The following is an 18,876-nucleotide window of genomic DNA, read 5'->3' on the forward strand; positions in this document are numbered from 1 at the left end:
TCGGGGGCTTCCCACTCTTTTATTTCAAGGAGTTTTTCCGCCTTGCACAAATTTTCCCCTTCGCTGTTGGATAAGGTCATGGTGATACAATCCCCTAGCTCACGGCTCAGAACAAATCTCGTATATCGGGATCTAGAAATACAGATTCAAGGCGCCTCATTCCCAGCTGAGCTCATTGCAATTGAGTCACCCGGACTGGATGTGATATTAGGGATGAACTGGTTGACACCTCATCGAGTATGCATCAACTGTGCCAACCGCACCGTCACACTAGCTAATCTGGCCGGACGAACTGTTCAATTCACGGCCAACAATATGAGGTCGAGGAAGGGAATAGCATATCATGCCGAAGCCACCGACATGAATTTGATTCCAGTAGTTTGTGAGTTCCCGGACGTATTCCTAGAAGAATTACCCGGCATGCCGCCAGATCGGGAATTGGAATTCGCTATTAAGTTGATTCTCGGCACGGCCCAGATCTACAAGAAGTACTATCATATGCCAGGGCCCGAGTTGGGCGAATTGAAGAAGCAGTTCGATGAGTTACTACAAAAATGATACATTCGACCTAGTATCTCACCCTGGGGGTCACCAGTGTTGTTTGTCAAGAAAAAAGATGTAAGCTTGCGGATGTGTATAGACTACCGCCAGGTTAATGAGGTCACGATTAAAAATAAGTACCCACTCCCACGCATCGACAATTTGTTTGACCAGTTGAGTGGAGCACGGGTATTTTCCAAGATCGACCTCAAAATGGGGTATCATCAGTTAAAGATTAAGAAAGAAGATATACCCAAGATGGCGTTTACCACCCGAGATGGCCTATATGAATTCACGGTCATGTCATTTGTACTAACAAATGCTCCCTCCTATTTTATGGGCATGATGAACAAAGTCTTCATGGACTTTCTAGACAAATTCGTGGTAGTATTTATCGATGACATCCTGATATACTCCAAGGATGAGGAAGAACACAAGCAACACGTCAGAGCGGTGTTGGAAAAACTAAGATCCCATCAACTATATGCCAAATTCAGCAAGTGCGAGTTTTGGCTAAAAGAAGTTGGATTTTTGGGGCATATTCTGTCAGAGCAAGGTGTGGCAGTCGACCCCAGTAAGGTCAGAGTGGTATTAAATTGGAAGACACCAGTCTCAGTGACCGAAGTCAATAGTTTCCTGGGATTGGCACGATACTACCGGTGGTTTATAGATGGCTTCTCTAAAATAGCCAAGCCACTAAGAGAGCTGCTAAAGAAAAATGAGAGGTTTGTCTGGACGACCGCTTGTGAAAGCAACTTTCTGGATTGAAGACTCGACTTACAACCGCCCCTGTCCTAGTCCTCCCGAACATTCACAAGAGTTTTGACATCTACTGTGATGCTTCCCGAAGAGGAATTGGCTGTGTACTGATGCAAGAAGGAAAGGTTGTGGCCTATGCCTCTCGACAGCTACGACCGCATGAGGAAAATTATCCCACCCACGATTTGGAACTAGCAGCTGTGGTACATGCCTTAAAAATTTGGAGGCATTACCTCATTGGTCAACAGTGTGAGATATTCACCGACCACAAAAGTCTCAATTACATCTTCACCCAGCCAGATCTAAATCTTAGGCAGCGGTGATGGCTTGAGCTAGTAAAGGATTATGACCTAGGAATAAACTACCACTCGGGGAAAGCCAATGTGGTCGCAGATGCTTTAAGCAGAAAACCAGCCACAGTGAATGCGATAATGGCGAATGTACACCCGAGGTTGCAAGAAGAGCTTGCAAGTCTCAACATGATACTTTGCGGTTTGGCAATTCCGGAGACCTTGGAGATTACCCCCACCCTCATTGAGGAAATCAAAGAAGCACAGGCAGGTGATGAGGGCATCAAAAGAACCAAAGCATCACTTCTTCAGCTAAAGGACAAATCCTTTCGAGTGGACGAGCAAGACATCCTGTGGTTCAAAAAGAGGATATGCGTCCCTGACCAGGCTAACCAGAGACAACAGATACTCAGGGAAGCTCATGAGTCCGCATATTCCATTCACCCGGGAGGTACAAAGATGTACCAAGACGTGAGGAAAACATTTTGGTGGTCCGGAATGCGAAGGGACATAGCATATTATGTCGCCTGATGTGATATTTACAACAAGGTAAAGGTAGAGCATCAAAAGCCCGCCGGATTACTACAACCTTTACGGGTTCCCCAATGGAAATGGGATGACATATGTATGGACTTCGTCGTCAGATTACCTAAGTCCACAAGGGGCAATGATGCTATCTGGGTTATCGTGGACATGCTCACTAAGGTAGCCCACTTCATCCCAGTGAAAACCACTATTAATGTCAACCAACTAGCACAGCTATACATGTCTCGAATAGTAAGCCTACATGGGGTACCCAAGTCCATCACATCTGATAGAGGCTCTCTATTTACCTCAGCATTCTGGCTGCGACTGCATCAGGCCTTGGGAACCATGCTAAAGCACAGCACAGCATACCATCCTCAGGCTGATGGGCAGACGGAAAGGGTGAACCAAATATTGGAAGACATGCTTCGGTCATGCGCTCTTACCCATGGACCCAAATGGGAAGATATCCTACCATATGCGGAATTTTCCTACAACAAGAGCTATCAAACAAGCTTGAAGATGTCACCGTTTGAGGCATTATATGGCAGAAAGTGCAGGACCCCGTTAAACTGGTCACAGACAGGAGACAGCCGTATCTTCGGAACCGATTTGATGCTAGAGGCCGAGAAGCAAGTCAAAGATATTCAGGAACGCCTTAAGGCAGCCAAATCCCGCCAAAAGAGTTATTACGACCCAAGGCATCGAGAAGTGACCTTTGAGCCAGGAGAATATGCCTATCTGCGAGTAACTCCTATGAAGTAAGTGAGACGGTTTCGCACTCGAGGAAAGCTCACACCGCAATACATCGGTCCCTTTCCTGTGATCGCAAAGAGAGGCGGAGTTGCCTACCAATTGGAATTACCGCCCGAACTGTCAGATGTGCACAACGTGTTCCATATCTCGCAACTGAGGAAATGTATTGCACCACCCATAAAGCAGGCAGACATGAGCGAGATAGAGCTAGCCAAGGACTTGACATATGAGGAGAAACCAGTTAGAATTTTGGATGATATGGAAAGGATCACTCGGAGTAAAGTGCTCAAGTTTTATAAGGTTCTTTGGGAACATCACACCGAAGAAGAGGCTACTTGGGAGAGAGAAGATTTCCTGAGATTAGCATACCCATATCTGTTCCTTAAGCAACCGAATCTCGAGGACGAGATTCATTCTAAGGGGGGTAGGTTTGTAATACCCTGATTTTTCAAACTTTTTCTTTTCAAAATATTTTGGAGTTCCAGGGGCAAGTTGATGGGTTTTTCAAACCACTTCAACCAAGAGGGATCCTCAACCCTTGATTTCTTGCCACCAACCACTCCAAAACCTTTTTATCTTGCCAAAATGTTTCTAGGATTTATTTGCAATATTTTATTTGCCTAAACAATTTCTTTTCCTATTTTTGGGAATTATGGCAACCCTATGGGTTGTAAAGCAATCCATAGTTTGGATGAGCTTTAAGCCCCAAAACTTTTACTGCATCTTCTCATTGCCATATGATTTGAGAATATGCAAAAATATTCCTTTGCCCAATGGATAATTATGGCCAGAATAATTACTTATTATCTGACCAGAGTTACCCCTTTGTGAAGCAACCCTACGATTCCTGCTTTGAAAAAGTCCCAATAAATTCCTGTAGTTACTAGGGATCATATATAGTTCCAATATGTAAAAACATCCCATGGTCCAATACAAATTTTGAGCAAAACAACTCTGCTAAGTTTGTGTTAATAGTGAACCCTTGTGAAGGAAGTGCTAGCTAGGAGTGCACAATGGAGCTGAATTTTTCTAGCATGTGTGCATTGCCAAATGACACTTTCCTACCAAACCTCAGTGGTAGCAAAGCTTTCAAATGAGTGCTATGAGCTCATTTGTATTCTGGACCAGAAAGGTGCTTTACAAAAGAACTATATCCATTTGATCTCCAAACCTTGCCAAATTTTGCCAGTTTGGAGTCTTTCCTATGCTGAATCCACCAGACATCACCTCTTGATCTAATCCTTATCCAATTGAGCTCCAGAACCTCCCAAACTTTGCTGTCAGAAGCTGTTTTTGATGTTCCAAGTCGATGGTGATGTTGAGTGATCAAGCCAGCAATGGTGAGTGACTAATCGAGGGTCTGTCAACGCTAGGGACAAGGTGGCCAGGCTAGTGTGGCACCAGGACCGCCACAACCATGGTGACCATGGCACTGGCATGCCACATAGCGCGCTCTGCGCAGCCCGAGTGACAGTCGAGCCGTCCCGAGTGGTCACACTCTGTCCCTTCCTTGTCCTGAGCGTCGGTGAACCCCCCTGGTTGACGCCTGGTACCCCTGGAAGGTGCTAGGCCACCGGAGAGCACCGACGCCGCTCCCAACCAAGCTCCAGCACACGGCCGAATTGTCGCCTCCGGCCACTGTCCCCGTCCGAAAGCCATTTATGGCTAGGACCCATCCCATCGCGTCTTTGCCCTCCTTGGTCACCTCCATGCGCTCCGCGACGACCAGCTCGGTGCTCTGACGACCGTGCCCGAGCTTATCTTCGCCTCTTTGGGAGAGATCGACCGACCTCGTCGTCGGCCTATTTAAGGAGGAGCGCGACCCCTCCGATCTCTCCATTCCCCTCCTGCTCATCTAGATCGAGCCCCCGAAGAGTGAGCCAAGGCTCGGAGGCCCTCTGGCCTCGGAGCATCACCGGAGTTCTGCCGCCGCCCCCGCTCCGTTGACAGCCTTCTCCCCTGTCCCCAGAGCCATATTGATCCCTCCGACAGGTCCAATGAGTCCTGCTGGTGCTCCTCGACCTCTCGCCCGAGCCCATTCCTCCCTGGAACGCCGTCTCCGACGATCACCCGAAGCTGCCGCCACCGGAGAAGAAGGGGACGACATTGTTTGTCCACCTCTAGCCGAGCTACGGGTACGTACGTGATCGCCGTGGACTACCCGTTCCATTCCACTCATTCTCTGGCGTCGCCGCCATCTCTATCACCGGCGACCATCGTCGGCCGGCCGCCTCACCTCTGTCTCCCTCCCCTCCTCTCTGTTTAAATAAGGCAGGTCCCACCTGCCAGGGACTGCAGCCCGCAGCCGAAGCGTTAAGTGGAGGCGCCCCTCCACTTTGCGCCTTCGACGTGGCCCTCTCCAGGATTTCCTTTTTCTTTTTAAATTTTCAGTTTTAACAGAAACTTTGAATGCTTATAACTTTTTATCCACAAGTCCAAATCACTTGATACTTTTTGCATTGGGTTGGTATTGAAATTCTTTACAACGTGGTAAATTTTGGTATTTTTCCCACACACATAGAATTCTGGTTAATGAAAGGATATTAAATGACTTTTCCTTCCTTTTGCCATTTTCAATATGATTTCAAAAGGAAACTTTGGAGATCAGGAGTATTTGAACAACCCCACTGACCAAGGCAAGCCATTATTTCCATATGGTGCAAGCATTGCATAGCATGGCATATATCTTCATGTTAATGATAAGGATGATGGTTATTCTTTTAATTATTAAAGTTTGCTTATTTAGTTAGTGGTGATATATATCTACTACTATGATTCTTGAGTTGATCTCATCTAGTGGTTGATCGGAGTCACCTGTCCGGGCATTATCGTACGACCACATTTTGCCTGTATGGGACGGCCGTGACTTGAGCTGATCGCGTGATTGCTCTCACCAGTACCTCCAAAGAGGGAGGGTTATGCACGCGTGCTACCCTGATCATGTAGGCGGTGATAACCCTGTGAGCCCAGTTGAGATGATAGGGCCGCCCTTCCCCGATTGGGACAACTTTAGTTTGGCCACGACGGCGGCAGGTGTCGTGAGAACACAGGCCACCCAGAGCAGGACTCCACAGAGGGAGTGGTTGCCAGAGGTACGATGAGAGGATCGCAGTTCAGGAAATTCTAGTGGAGTAATGCTGGTCCACCCGAATGGGATCACCAGGTCAGTACTCCAGAGTGTGGGTAAAGTGTGCAACCTCTGCAGAGTGTCAAATCTATTCGAATAGCCATGTCCATGGTAATGGACAACCGGAACATACCTCAGCAAGTGATCAACAGTGTCTATGATAGTAATGATGGAAGAACTCGTCTCACGAGAACATTAGAGGATGTTGGTATCATACTAGCCGAGAGAAGACTATTTGATGAGTGGTCTGGTAACCACATGATGTGACAGGGATCCGTTGGGATCGTAAGTAATTCGAGGGTTGTGGGACAACCCCGAAGACAGTAAGTTGATATTTGGTTCATTTTATACATGACTATGGTTGTTATGCTATGTTTGCTGCATTACTTGGTTATTGTGAGCTTGCGAGTACATTCAAAGTACTCACCTGGCGTATCAAGCCAGATGCAGGAGAAGCCGCGGACGGAGGTCCCGATGGTTCGTTCTAGGAAGTGTCCACAGCAGTGTCCTTGTGTGTGGAGTCGCCACTACATTCCGCTACGCCGTAGAAGTACTTGGTCGTTTCGAGGCCCATGTTGATGTTACATAAATAATGTAGATACTCTTGTAGCACCGATGGTGCTTTGGCCTCAACAGTATTGTAAGCTTTGTACGTGACGCTATTCATAAAGTTGGCTTGTTTCTGTATCAAGTTGTTGAGTCTTTCCAGAAGACATGATCTCTGGGTTGGAAACACTTGTAAACCGGTTCTGTGAATCGGGGTGCCACAAACGGTGCATCCAAACCCCACGATATTATGTGCTCTATTGCACATAAGTCGCCTTATATCTTCCTCAAAACAGCCACCATACCTACCTACTATGGCATTTCCATACAAATTTCGAGATATATTGCTATCCAACTTCCACCATTACATCATATAACTAGTAGAATCATTGTCATATTTCTTTACATGATCATTTAGCTGACACGGTATTTGTGTCAAAGTTACCGTTCATCATTTCCATACATGTTATGCTAGATCATTGCACATCCTAGTACACTGCCACAGGCATTCATATAGAGTCATATTCTTGAGTAGTTTTTCATATTGAGTTGTAAGTAAATAGAAGCATGATGCTATTCATTATTGGGGCACTGTCTCAGTGAAGAAAGGATGCTGGAGACAATGATTCCCGAGATAAGACTCTTGACGAAAAATAAAATAAAAAATAAAAAAAGGGAAGAAAGATAAAGACAGAAAAAACAAAAAGAGAGATGGGACAGTACTAGTGCCTCCTTTTCAACACTTATGCTTCAAAGGAGCAATATGTTTTCCATATTAAGAGTCTCATGTTTTGTCACTTTCGTACACTAGTGGGAATTTTTCATTATAGAACTTGGCTTGTATATTCCGGTGACGGGCTTCCTCAAATGCCCGAGGTCTCCGTGAGCAAGCAAGATGGATTCACACCCACTTAGCTTCAGTCGAGCTTTCATACACTTATAGCTCTAGTACATCCGTTGCATGGAAATCCCTACTCCATGCATTGATATCTATCGATGGGCACCTCCATAGCCCGTTGATATGCCTAGTTGATGCGAGACTTTCTTCTCCACTTTTACCCCTTTGAAAACTACCACCATATTCTATTCCACCTATATGCTACGTCTATGGTTTACACTCATGTATTGAGTGAGTAATAGAAAGCTTAAGGGCGTTAAAAAGTACAATCCAATTGCATCACTGAACACCGTGGTGCTTGACATTTCTATTTTGTGGTTAAATGGAGCCATGGCATTCTAATATGTGAAAATGAATGGGGGTAAACATTCTTTAAGTATCATGTATTTTGAACATTGGTGATTATGTTACTTATATTCATGGATATTACTATATTGACATTGGTTAATTCATCATTTCGCAATGATAATACCTGAAATAGATTACATGTTGGGTAGTATGTCACATCAAATTTTTTGTTGTTATCATTTACCAACTTGAGGACGAACAAGAATTAAGGTTGGGGATGTTGATACGTCTCCGTCATATCTATAATTTTTCATTGTTCCATGCTATAATATTATGGCTCCAGGATATTTTTCGGCATTTAATTGCTGATTCATATTATTATTGAGCACAAACCTATTAACTAGTGCCAATTGTGATTTGTTGTTTTCTGCATGTTTTTGTTCTGTCGGGTTTACAGTACGAAACGGAGTCCAAAGACCACGAAACTTTTTGATGATTTTTTCTGGACCAAAAAAAGACCTAGGAGCTTCCTGAAATAATTTTTCTGCCATCTCAAGTCTCTGTTCCGTCGTGTGCCCATCTGGAGCCGTTTTCTGGTGCCCTGGCAGAGGAGGGATCGAGCATGGTGAGCCTCTACATCAACCTTGCTACTCCCATGGTGATGTGTGAGTCGTTCACCACAGACATACGAGCCCATAGCTAGTACCTAGATGGCTCTCTCCCTCTCTATGTTCTTCAGTACAAAGTTCATCGCATCTTCACGATGATCTATCCAATGTAATTGCTTTGTGTAGTGTGTTTGTTGGGATTCGATGTATTGTGGTTTTATGTTCAGATTATTCATGATAAATATTTGAGTCTTCACTGAATTACTATTTGATTCTTATTTGCATGATTAGTATAGCTTCATTATATCTCTGATCTATTGATTTGGTTTCACCAACTAGATTGATCTATCTCTAGTGGAGAGTTGCGTTGTAGTGTGTTCAATCTTGCAATGCTTTATATCTGAGTGACAAAGTAGGAGAAAAGACACGTATTTGTATTGCTGGTACTAAGAATAAAAGTATGGGGTTGATTCATATTAATTGGATTTTCTTTTTCTACATCATGTCATTGTTCTCTAGGCATTACTTTGTTTTACTTAATACTCTAGATGCATGCTGGATAGCAGTTGATGGGTGGAGTAATAGTAGTAGATGTAGGCAGGAGTTGGTCCACTTTCTTATATACACATGATCATTGCCCTAAATAAATATAACATAACTATACACTTTTCTATCAATTGCCAAATACTAATTTGTTTACCCACTGTATGCCTTCTTCGAGAGAGAAGCCACTAGAGAACACTATGGCCTCCAAGTCTATTCACATATATATTTACAAATGCTACTATTTCCTCATTGCCTTTATTTATTTTCTATTTTATGTTTACCAACTATCAACCACACTACTCATTTTGTTGCAAGTAACGCGTTCAAGGGGATTGAAACCCTCTTGCCCTCATTGGGTGCAAGTGTGTGCTCTTTTGTGTGTAGGTGTTGAAGACGGGAAGTTGTGTGACCCCCCTATGCAGATGCATCTTCAAGCTATTGACAATGGTCTCTGGTATATTGTGGAACATGGCGTTCCCTCCATCGCTACTACTGTCTTTGCCGCTAATGTGAAGAAATTCAAGAAACTTGATTCTCAAGCGAAGAATATCATATGTGGCCATCTGAGCAAAGGTCAGTATGGCAGAGTGAGTGCTTTGGGCACAACAAAGCTTATCTGGGATAGGTGATACGTCTCAAACGCATCTATAATTTTTGATGGTTTCACGCTGTTATCTTCTCTTCTTTGGTTGTTTTATGTACCTTTTATATCTTTTTTGGGACTAACTTATTAATTCAGTGCCAAGTGCCAATTCCTGTTTTTCCGTGTTTTTGACTCTTTCCAGATCTGATTTTGGAACGGAGTCCAAACGGAATTAAAACCCCGAAATAATTTTTTCCCGAACGAAAGAAGATCAAGGGGCCTTTGGGCGAGGCCAGGTGGGCTCCAGGGAGCCTACAAGCCCCCACTCCGCCACCAGGGGGGAGGCGGCGGTGGGCAGGCTTGTGGCCTCCCTGGCCGCCCCCTGACCTAGGTCTTTGGCCTATAAATTCCCAAATATTCCGCAAAAAATCAGGGGAGCCTCGAGAATACTTTTCCGCCGCCGCAAGCTTCCGTTTCCGTGAGATCTCATCTGGAGACCTTCCCGGTGCCCTGTCGGAGGGGACTTTGGAGTTGGAGGGCCTCTTCATCATCATCATCGCCCCTCCAATGATTCGTGAGTAGTTCACTTCAGACCTACGGGTCCGTAGTTAGTAGCTAGATGGCTTCTTCTCTATCTTGGATCTTCAATACAAAGTTCTCCATGATCTTCATGGAGATCTATCCGACGTAATCTTCTTTGGCGGTGTGTTTGTCGAGATCTGATGAATTGTGGATTTGTGATCAGATTATCTATGATATATACTTGAGTCTTTGCTGATTTCTTATATGCATGATTTCATATCCTTGTATGTCTCTCTGAGTCTTGGGTTTTGTTTGGCCAACTAGATCTATGATTCTTGCAATGGGAGAAGTGCTTGGTTTTGGGTTCTACCATGTGGTGACCTTTCCCAGTGACAGTAGGGGCAGCAAGGCACACATCAAGTAGTTGCCATCAAGGGTAAAAAGATGGGGTTTTTGTCATTAGTTTCAGATTATCCCTCTGCATCATGTCATCTTGCTTAAGGCGTTACTCTGTTCTTATGGACTTAATACGCTAGATGCATGCTAGATAGCGGTCGACGTGTGGAGTAATAATAGTAGATGCAGAAAGTATCGGTCTTCTTGTTTTGGACGTGATGCCTATAGATATAATCATTGCATAGATGTCGTCACGACTTTGCGCGGTTCTATCAATTGCTCGACAGTAATTTGTTCACCCACCGTCTACTTGCTCTCATGAGAGAAGCCAATAGTAAACACTACGGCCCCCGGGTCTATTCACATCCATCGTTTACACCTCCGCTTTTACTTTGCTTTGTTACTTTGTTGCTTTCAGTTCTCACTTGGCAAACAATCTATAAGGGATTGACAACCCCTTCATAACATTGGGAGCAAGCTTTTGTGTTTGTGCAGGATCTTGAGATACTCCTCCACCGAATTGATACCTTGGTTCTCAAACTGAGGGAAATACTTACCGTCACTGTGCTACATCACCCTTTCCGCTTCAAGGGAACACCAACGCAAGGCTCCAAGGCCACGGGGGAAATCCTTAGCATACTTGCCTAGGAAGTCCCTTAAGGCATAGCTGCAGCTGAAGGATTCCTGGTGCCGTCGACACACCTGTTTTTGGCGCCATTGGAAGGACTTTCGTGCATTAGCATAGCTGACATCAGAAGCATTTCTGGCGCTGCCGGGGATCTTTTTGAGGTAGCAGAAGCATTTCTGGCGATGTTGCCGGGGAGGAGAAGTCAAGATCTATCCAAGTAGGTCTCACAAACTCTTCTCTCGCATTTACTTTTGTTGCCAGTTGCCTCTCGTTTTCCTCTCCCCCACTTAAGATTTGCCGTTTTCATTTGCCTTTCTCCTTCGCCGTTTTCTTTTGCCCTTGCCGTTTTCCTTTGCCAGTTCTCTTGCTTGCTTGTGTGCTTGTTTGTTTGTTGAAGTCATCATGTCTGAAAACACCAAACTTTGCGGCTTCTCGAGCACTAATAATAATGATTTTGTTAGTACTCTAATTGCTCCCGCCACTAGTGCGGAATCGTATGAAATCAACGTAGCTTTGCTGAATCTTGTTATGAAAGAGCAATTCTCTGGCCTTCCTAGTGAAGATGTCGCATCCCATGTCAATACCTTCATTGAGCTTTGTGATATGCAAAAGAAAAGAGATGTGGATAATGACGTGATTAAGTTGAAACTTTTTCCTTTCTCGTTGCGAGATCGCGCAAAAACTTGGTTTTCTTCTTTGCCTAAAAATAGTATCGATTCTTGGGATAAGTGCAAAGATGCTTCCACATCCAAGTATTTTCCGCTGGCTAATATCATCTCCTTAGGTAACGATATCATGAATTTCAAGCAACTTGCTCATGAACATGTTGCACAATCTTGGGAGAGGATGAAGATTATTATTAGAAATTGTCCCACTCATGGCTTGAGTTTGTGGATGATTATACACATCTTTGACGCTGGCTTGAATTTCGCTTCTCGCAATATCTTGGACTCCGCCTCGGGTGGAACGTTCATGGAAATCACGTTAGGAGACGCTACAAAACTCCTAGACAATATCAGGACCAACTACTCTCAGTGGCACACTGAAAGGTCGCCTGCTAGCAAAACTCGCTTAGTGCTAAGATGGACGAGTTGATGAATTTGGTTGCTAGTAGAAACGCTACCGTAGATCCTAAGGACATGTCACTATCTTCTTTGATTGAGAGTAGCAACGCTAGTTTGGACGTGAATTTTGTTGGTAGGAACAATTTTGGCAACAACAATGCTTTTAGGGGAAACTATGTTCCTAGGCCTTTTCCTAGTAACTCCTCTATCAATTATGGCAATTCCTACGGCAACACTTATGGAAATCACAACATATTACCCTCTGATCTAGAGAGTAATATCAAAGAGTTCATCAACTCTCAAAAGATTTTCAATGCATCCATAGAGGAAAAACTACTCAAAATAGACGATTTGGCTAAGAGCGTTGATAGAATGTCTTGTGATATTGATGCTTTGAAAGTTAGATGCACTCCTCCCAAGGTCAACTTGGATGAAACTTTGAAAGCTATGTGTATCTCCATGAATGAGAGCAAACAAAGAACCGCCCAAATTCGCGCTAGACATGAATGGTTTAAAAGGGTGCGTTCTAGTGATGCAAATCACGAAGATCTTAAAGTGCTTAGTGTGTCTCCTCTTGAATCTTTGCTTTCGCGTGTCAAACCTACTTATGGAGGGGCTGGATATGAATCCACTTTGGTTGAAAAACGCCCCAATGATTCAGAGTCCACCTATCTTGATGATAAAGGTGTGGAGAGTGGAGTAGAAGAAGTCAAAATTTTGGGTAGTAATGAAACTCCCACTTTGGGTTTCAAGGAATTCAATTATGATAATTTCTCCTTGTTTGAATGCATTTCTTTGATGCAATCCATTGCAAACTCTTCACATGCTTATAGCCAAAGCAAAGCCTTTACCGCGCATATCGTAGATGCTATGATGAAATCTCTTGAAGAGAAGCTCGAACTATAAGTCTCTATACCTAGAAAACTTCATGATGAATGGGAACCTACTATCAAAATCAAGATCAAAAACTATGAGTGCAATCCTTCGTGTGGTTTGGGTGCTAGTGTTTCCGCGATTCCAAAGTCTTTATGTGATATTCTTGGTTTTCATGAGATTGAAGAGTGTTCTCTTAATTTGCATCTTGCAGATTCTACTGTCAAGAAACCCATGGGGAGGATCAATGATGTTATTATTGTTGCAAATAAGAACTATGTACCCGTGGATTTCATTGTACTTGACATAGATTGCAATCCTTCATGTCCCATTATTCTTGGTAGACCTTTCCTAAGGACTATTGGTTCTATCATCGATATGAAGGAAGGAAATATTAGATTTTAATTTCCTTTAAATAAGGGCATGGAGCACTTTCCTAGAAAGAAAATAAGATTGCCTTATGAATCTATGATGAGGGCTACCTATGGTTTGAGCACCAAAGATGACTATACATGATTTCATCACCTTTCGCCTAGCTAAGGGCGTTAAACAAAAGCGCTTTTTGGGAGGCAACCCAAAGAATCTATCCTTTTTCTTTCTGTTTTGTGTTTTCCACCCTTCCATAATTCTGTTATGATTGTGTTTTTGTGTTTGTTTTTTGCGTTTGTGCAAAGCAAAACCGTTATGATTAGTCTTGGGGATGATCGTTTGGTCATGCTGGAAAAGACAGAAACTTTCTGCTCACGAAAAGAATTTTCATTTTTTTTATGTAAGAGATTTTGAGTTGATTCTTTTTCCTTCTGATTGCTACACAAATTCTTCAGACTTTCGTAATTTTTCAGAAATTGTTGAAGTACCATAGGTATACGAAATATACAGATTGCTACAGACTGGTCTGCTATTAACACATTCTGTTTTTGTTGTGTTGGTTGCTTATTTTGATGAAACTATGGATAGTATCGGGGGGTATTAGCCATGGAAGATTGAAATTATAGTAACTCAACATCAGCACAAGTAGAATTTAAGTTTTCTACAGTACCTAAGGAAGTGGTGGTTTGCTTTCTTGTACTAATGTTATCACGAGTTTCTGTTTAAGTTTCGTGTTGCGAAGTTTTCAAGTTTTGGGTGAAGTTCTTATGGACAAAGAGATAAAGAGTGGCAAGATCTCAAGCTTGGGGATGCCCAAGGGACCCCAAGAGATTCAAGGATGCCGTAAAAGCCTAAGCTTGGGGATGCCCCGGGAAGGCATCCCCTCTCTCGTCTTCAATCCATCGATAACGTTACTTGGGGCTATATTTTTATTCACCACATGTTATGTGTTTTTTCTTGGAGAGTCTTGTATCGTAGGAGTATTTTATTTTTGTTGTGTCAAAATCATCCTTGCTGCACATCTAGAGAGAGATACATGCACACACCGTGATTTTGTCGAGCTTCACTTATATCTTTTGGTAGACAATTCAGCTCACATGTGCTTCACTTATATATTTTGAGCTAGATACTTTTGCTCTATGTGCTTCACTTATATCTTTTAGAACACAGCGGTGCGTGGCTTGGTAGTTGATCTATGCTTTGAAGGTAGTCTCAAAAGGGGTAGTTATCCAAAGGGATACGAAAACTTCCACCTTCATGTGCATTGAATAGTTAGAGAAGTTTGATTCATCTCACTTAGTTTTGAGTTGTGGTTATGGTAATATTGAAGTCATGCTAGTAAGGTGTTGTGGATCTAGAAATACTTGTTGAAGTTAGTGATTCCCGTAGCATGCACATATGGTGAACCGCTATGTGATGAAATCTGAGCATGATTAGTATATTGATTGTCATCCTTTGCGTGGCAGTCGGGATCGCGCGATGGTTTATACCTACCAACCCTTCCCCTAGGAGTATGCGTTGAATGCTTTGTTTAGATTACTAATAAAACTTTTGCAACAAGTATATGAGTTCTTCATGACTAATGTTGAGTCCATGGTTTAGATGCACTTTCACCTTCCACCATCACTATCTTCTTAATGCCATGCAACTTTCGCCAGTGCACAAAACCCACCATTAGCCTCCCTCAAAACAGCCACCATACCTACCTAATATGGCTTTTTCAAAGTCATACCGAGATATATTGCCATGCAACTACCACCATGACATGTGCCACCACGTCTACATTTCCAGTGCATGATCGTAAGATAGCTAGCATGATGTTTCCATTGATGTCTATGCCATGCTAGATCATTGCCACGGTACACTACCAAAGGCATTCCATATAGAGTCACAGTTGCTCTAAGTTTTGAGTTGAAAGTATGATGATCATCATTAATGGAGCATTGTCCCATGTGAGGAAATAAAAGAGTCCAAAGAAGCCCACCAAAAAAAGATACAAAGATCCACCAAATAAAAAAATGAGAGAAAAAGCGAGAAGGGACAATGCTACCACTTTTTCCACACTTGTGCATATTAAGCACCATGATCTTCATGATTGAGAGTCTCTCGTTTTGTCACCACCATATATCTAGTGGGAAATTTTAATTATATAACTTGGCTTGTATATTCCAATGATAGGCTTCCTCAAAATTGCCTTAGGTCTTCGTGAGCAAGCAAGTTGGATGCACACCCACTAGTTTTCTTTAAGAGCTTTCACATACTCGTAGCTCTAGTGCATCATTTTTATGGCAATCCCTACTCATTCACATTGATATCTATTGATGAGCATCTCCACAGCTCATTGATATGCCTAGTTAATGTGACTATCTTCTCCTTTTTTGTCACGCAACCTCCACTACATTCCACACCATCTATAGTGGTATAACCATGGCTCACGCTCATGTATTGCGTGAGAGTTGAAAAGGTTTGAGAAAGTAAAGGTGTGAAACAATTACTTGGCCAATACCGGGGTTGTGCATGATTTAAATTCGTTGTGCAATGATGATAGAGCATAGCCAGACTATATGCTTTTGTAAGGATAACTTTCTTTTGGCCTTGGTATTTTGAAAGTTCATGATTACTTTGCTAGTTTGCTTGAATTATTATTGTTTCCACGTCAATAGCAAACTATTGTTTTGAATCTAATGGATCTGAACATTCACGTCACATGAGAGGGATTACAAAGGACACCTATGCTAGGTAGCACGAAAGCATCAAAAATTCATTCTTATCACTTCTCTACTCGAGGACGAGCAGGAGTTAAGCTTGGGGATGCTTGATACGTGTCAAACGTATCTATAATTTTAAATTCAGTGCCAACTGTCAGTTCCTGTTTTTTCCGTGTTTTTGACTCTTTTCAGATCTGATTTTGGAACGGAGTCCAAACGGAAGAAAAACCCTGAAATGTTTTTTTCCCGAACGGAAGAAGATCAGGGGGCCTTTGGGCCAGGCCAGGTGGGCTCTAGGGAGCCCACAAGCCCCCACTGCGCCACCAGGGGGGAGGCGGCGGTGGGCAGACTTGTGGCCTCCCTGGCCTCCCCATCACCTAGGTCTTTGGCCTATAAATTCCCAAATAATCCGCAAAAAATCAGGGGAGCCTCGAAAATACTTTTCCGTCGCCGCAAGCTTCCGTTTCCGCGAGGTCTGATCTGGAGACCCTTCCCGGCGCCCTGCCGGAGGGGACTTTGGAGTTGGAGGGCTTCTTCATCATCATCATCGCCCCTCCAATGACTCGTGAGTAGTTCACTTCAGACCTACGGGTCCGTAGTTAGTAGCTAGATGGCTTCTTCTCTCTCTTGGATCTTCAATACAAAGTTCTCCATGATCTTCATGGAGATCTATCCGATGTAATCTTCTTTGGCGGTGTGTTTGTCGAGATCCGATGAATTGTGGATTTTTGATCAGATTATCTATGATATATATTTGAGTCTTTGCTAATTTATTATATGCATGATTTGATATCCTTGTAAGTCTCTCCGAGTCTTGGGTTTTGTTTGGCCAACTAGATCTATGATTCTTGCAATGGGAGAAGTGCTTGGTTTCGGGTTCTACCATGTGGTGACCTTTCCTAGTGACAGTAGGGGCAGCAAGGCACACATCAAGTAGTTGACATCAAGGGTAAAAAGATGGGGTTTTTATCATCGGTTTGAGATTATCCCTCTACATCATGTCATCTTGCTTAAGGCGTTACTCTGTTCTTATGGACTTAATACACTAGATGCATGCTGGATAGCGGTCGACGTGTGGAGTAATAGTAGTAGATGCAGAAAGTATCGGTCTACTTGTTTTGGACCTGATGCTTATAGATATAATCATTGCATAGATATCATCATGACTTTGCACGATTCTATCAATTGCTCGACAGTAATTTGTTCACCCATCGTCTACTTGCTTTCATGAGAGAAGCCACTGGTAAACACTACGGCCCCCGGGTCTATTCACATCCATCGTTTACACCTCCGCTTTTACTTTGCTTTGTTACTTTGTTGCTTTCAGTTCTCACTTGGCAAACAATCTATAAGGGATTTACAACCCCTTCATAGCGTTGGGAGCAAGCTTTTGTATTTGTGCAGCATCTTGAGATACTCCTCCACCGGATTGATACCTTGGTTCTCAAACTGAGTGAAGTACTTACCGTCACTGTGCTATATCACCCTTTCTGCTTCAAGGGAACACCAACCAATGCTCCAAGGCCACAGGGGAAATCCTTTGCATACTTGCCTAGGAAGTCCCTTAAGGCGTTGCCGCAGCTGAAGGATTCCTGGTGCCGTCGACATACCTGTATCTGGCGCCATTGGAAGGACTTTTGTGCATTAGCATAGCTGACATCAGAAGCATTTCTGGCGCCGTTGCCGGGGATCTTTTTGAGGTAGCAATAGGCTGTCCAAAGTCAATGAAGGAATATCAACTCAGCGTGACTCTCGTGTTGATGTTCTTCGCAATCTCTTCAATCGCTTCAAGAGGCTTGACAATGAAAGCTGCCAAGATACCTTTGATCGCCTCACTGACATCTCAAATGAACTAAAAGCACTGGGAGTCGACACGTTACTGACCATGAAGTTGTGAAGAAACTGCTAAGGTCTTTGGATTCATAATTTGATACTTCGCTTCTCATGATTCAAGAAAGATCAAGACTATAAGATGCTTGATCCTGCTGATATACTCGAAAGACTCAATACTCATGAGTTCCAACAGGAATAAAAGAGAGATCTGTATGGACCAAGCCGTTCTAGACCTCGTGCACTGAAGGCCAAAGCAATTTCCTCATGTGAAGAAGAAGACTCAGATTGCAGCATTGGTGATCCTGAAGAACTTGGACAGGAGCTTGCAATGCTCGTGAGGAAATTCCCGAAGTTTACAAGATGTGGCCAGTTTGGTAAATCTTCAAGAAGAGATATGAGGAAATCAGAATCTTCATCTGAGGACTACAAGAAAAGAACCTCTCACAAATGCAAGAAATCAGGTCACTATATTGTTGATTGTCCTCGCTGGGTGAAGGAATCAAAGAAGAAGAAATGGAAGGATGAATGTTCTGATGACTCGAAGAAAAAGAAGAAATCTTCAAAATCCTCATCCTCAAAGTCCTCATCGCACAAGAATACTAGTTTCAGAAACGCTCGGGCACTCATTGGCAAGGAAATGGATTCTGAGGAAGAATCTGAGAAATGTGATGAAGAGGAAGGTTCTGAAGAAGACTTAGAGTCTGGTGTGGCTAGTCTTGCACTGGCTACCACATTCTTCAGCAAGTCCATCTTCAACCTTGAAGAAAACGACAACGCCATCTACACTGATGACTATGCTGATGACTTCGCTCCAACCTATTGCTTCATGGCAAAAGGTTCATAGGTACCGAATGACACTTCCTCCTTTGATTCAAGTGACTGTGAACCTCATGATTATAAAAAACCCAGTTACAATAAACTTGCCAACATTACAACTAAACAACAAACTGCCCTTGAAAAGCTTCAAAAACTATTAGACAGAAGCGATGGCATGTTGAATGATGAAATGAATCTTAC

This window comes from Hordeum vulgare, chromosome 2H (assembly GCF_904849725.1).
Source record: "Hordeum vulgare subsp. vulgare chromosome 2H, MorexV3_pseudomolecules_assembly, whole genome shotgun sequence".
Lineage (NCBI taxonomy): Eukaryota > Viridiplantae > Streptophyta > Magnoliopsida > Poales > Poaceae > Hordeum > Hordeum vulgare.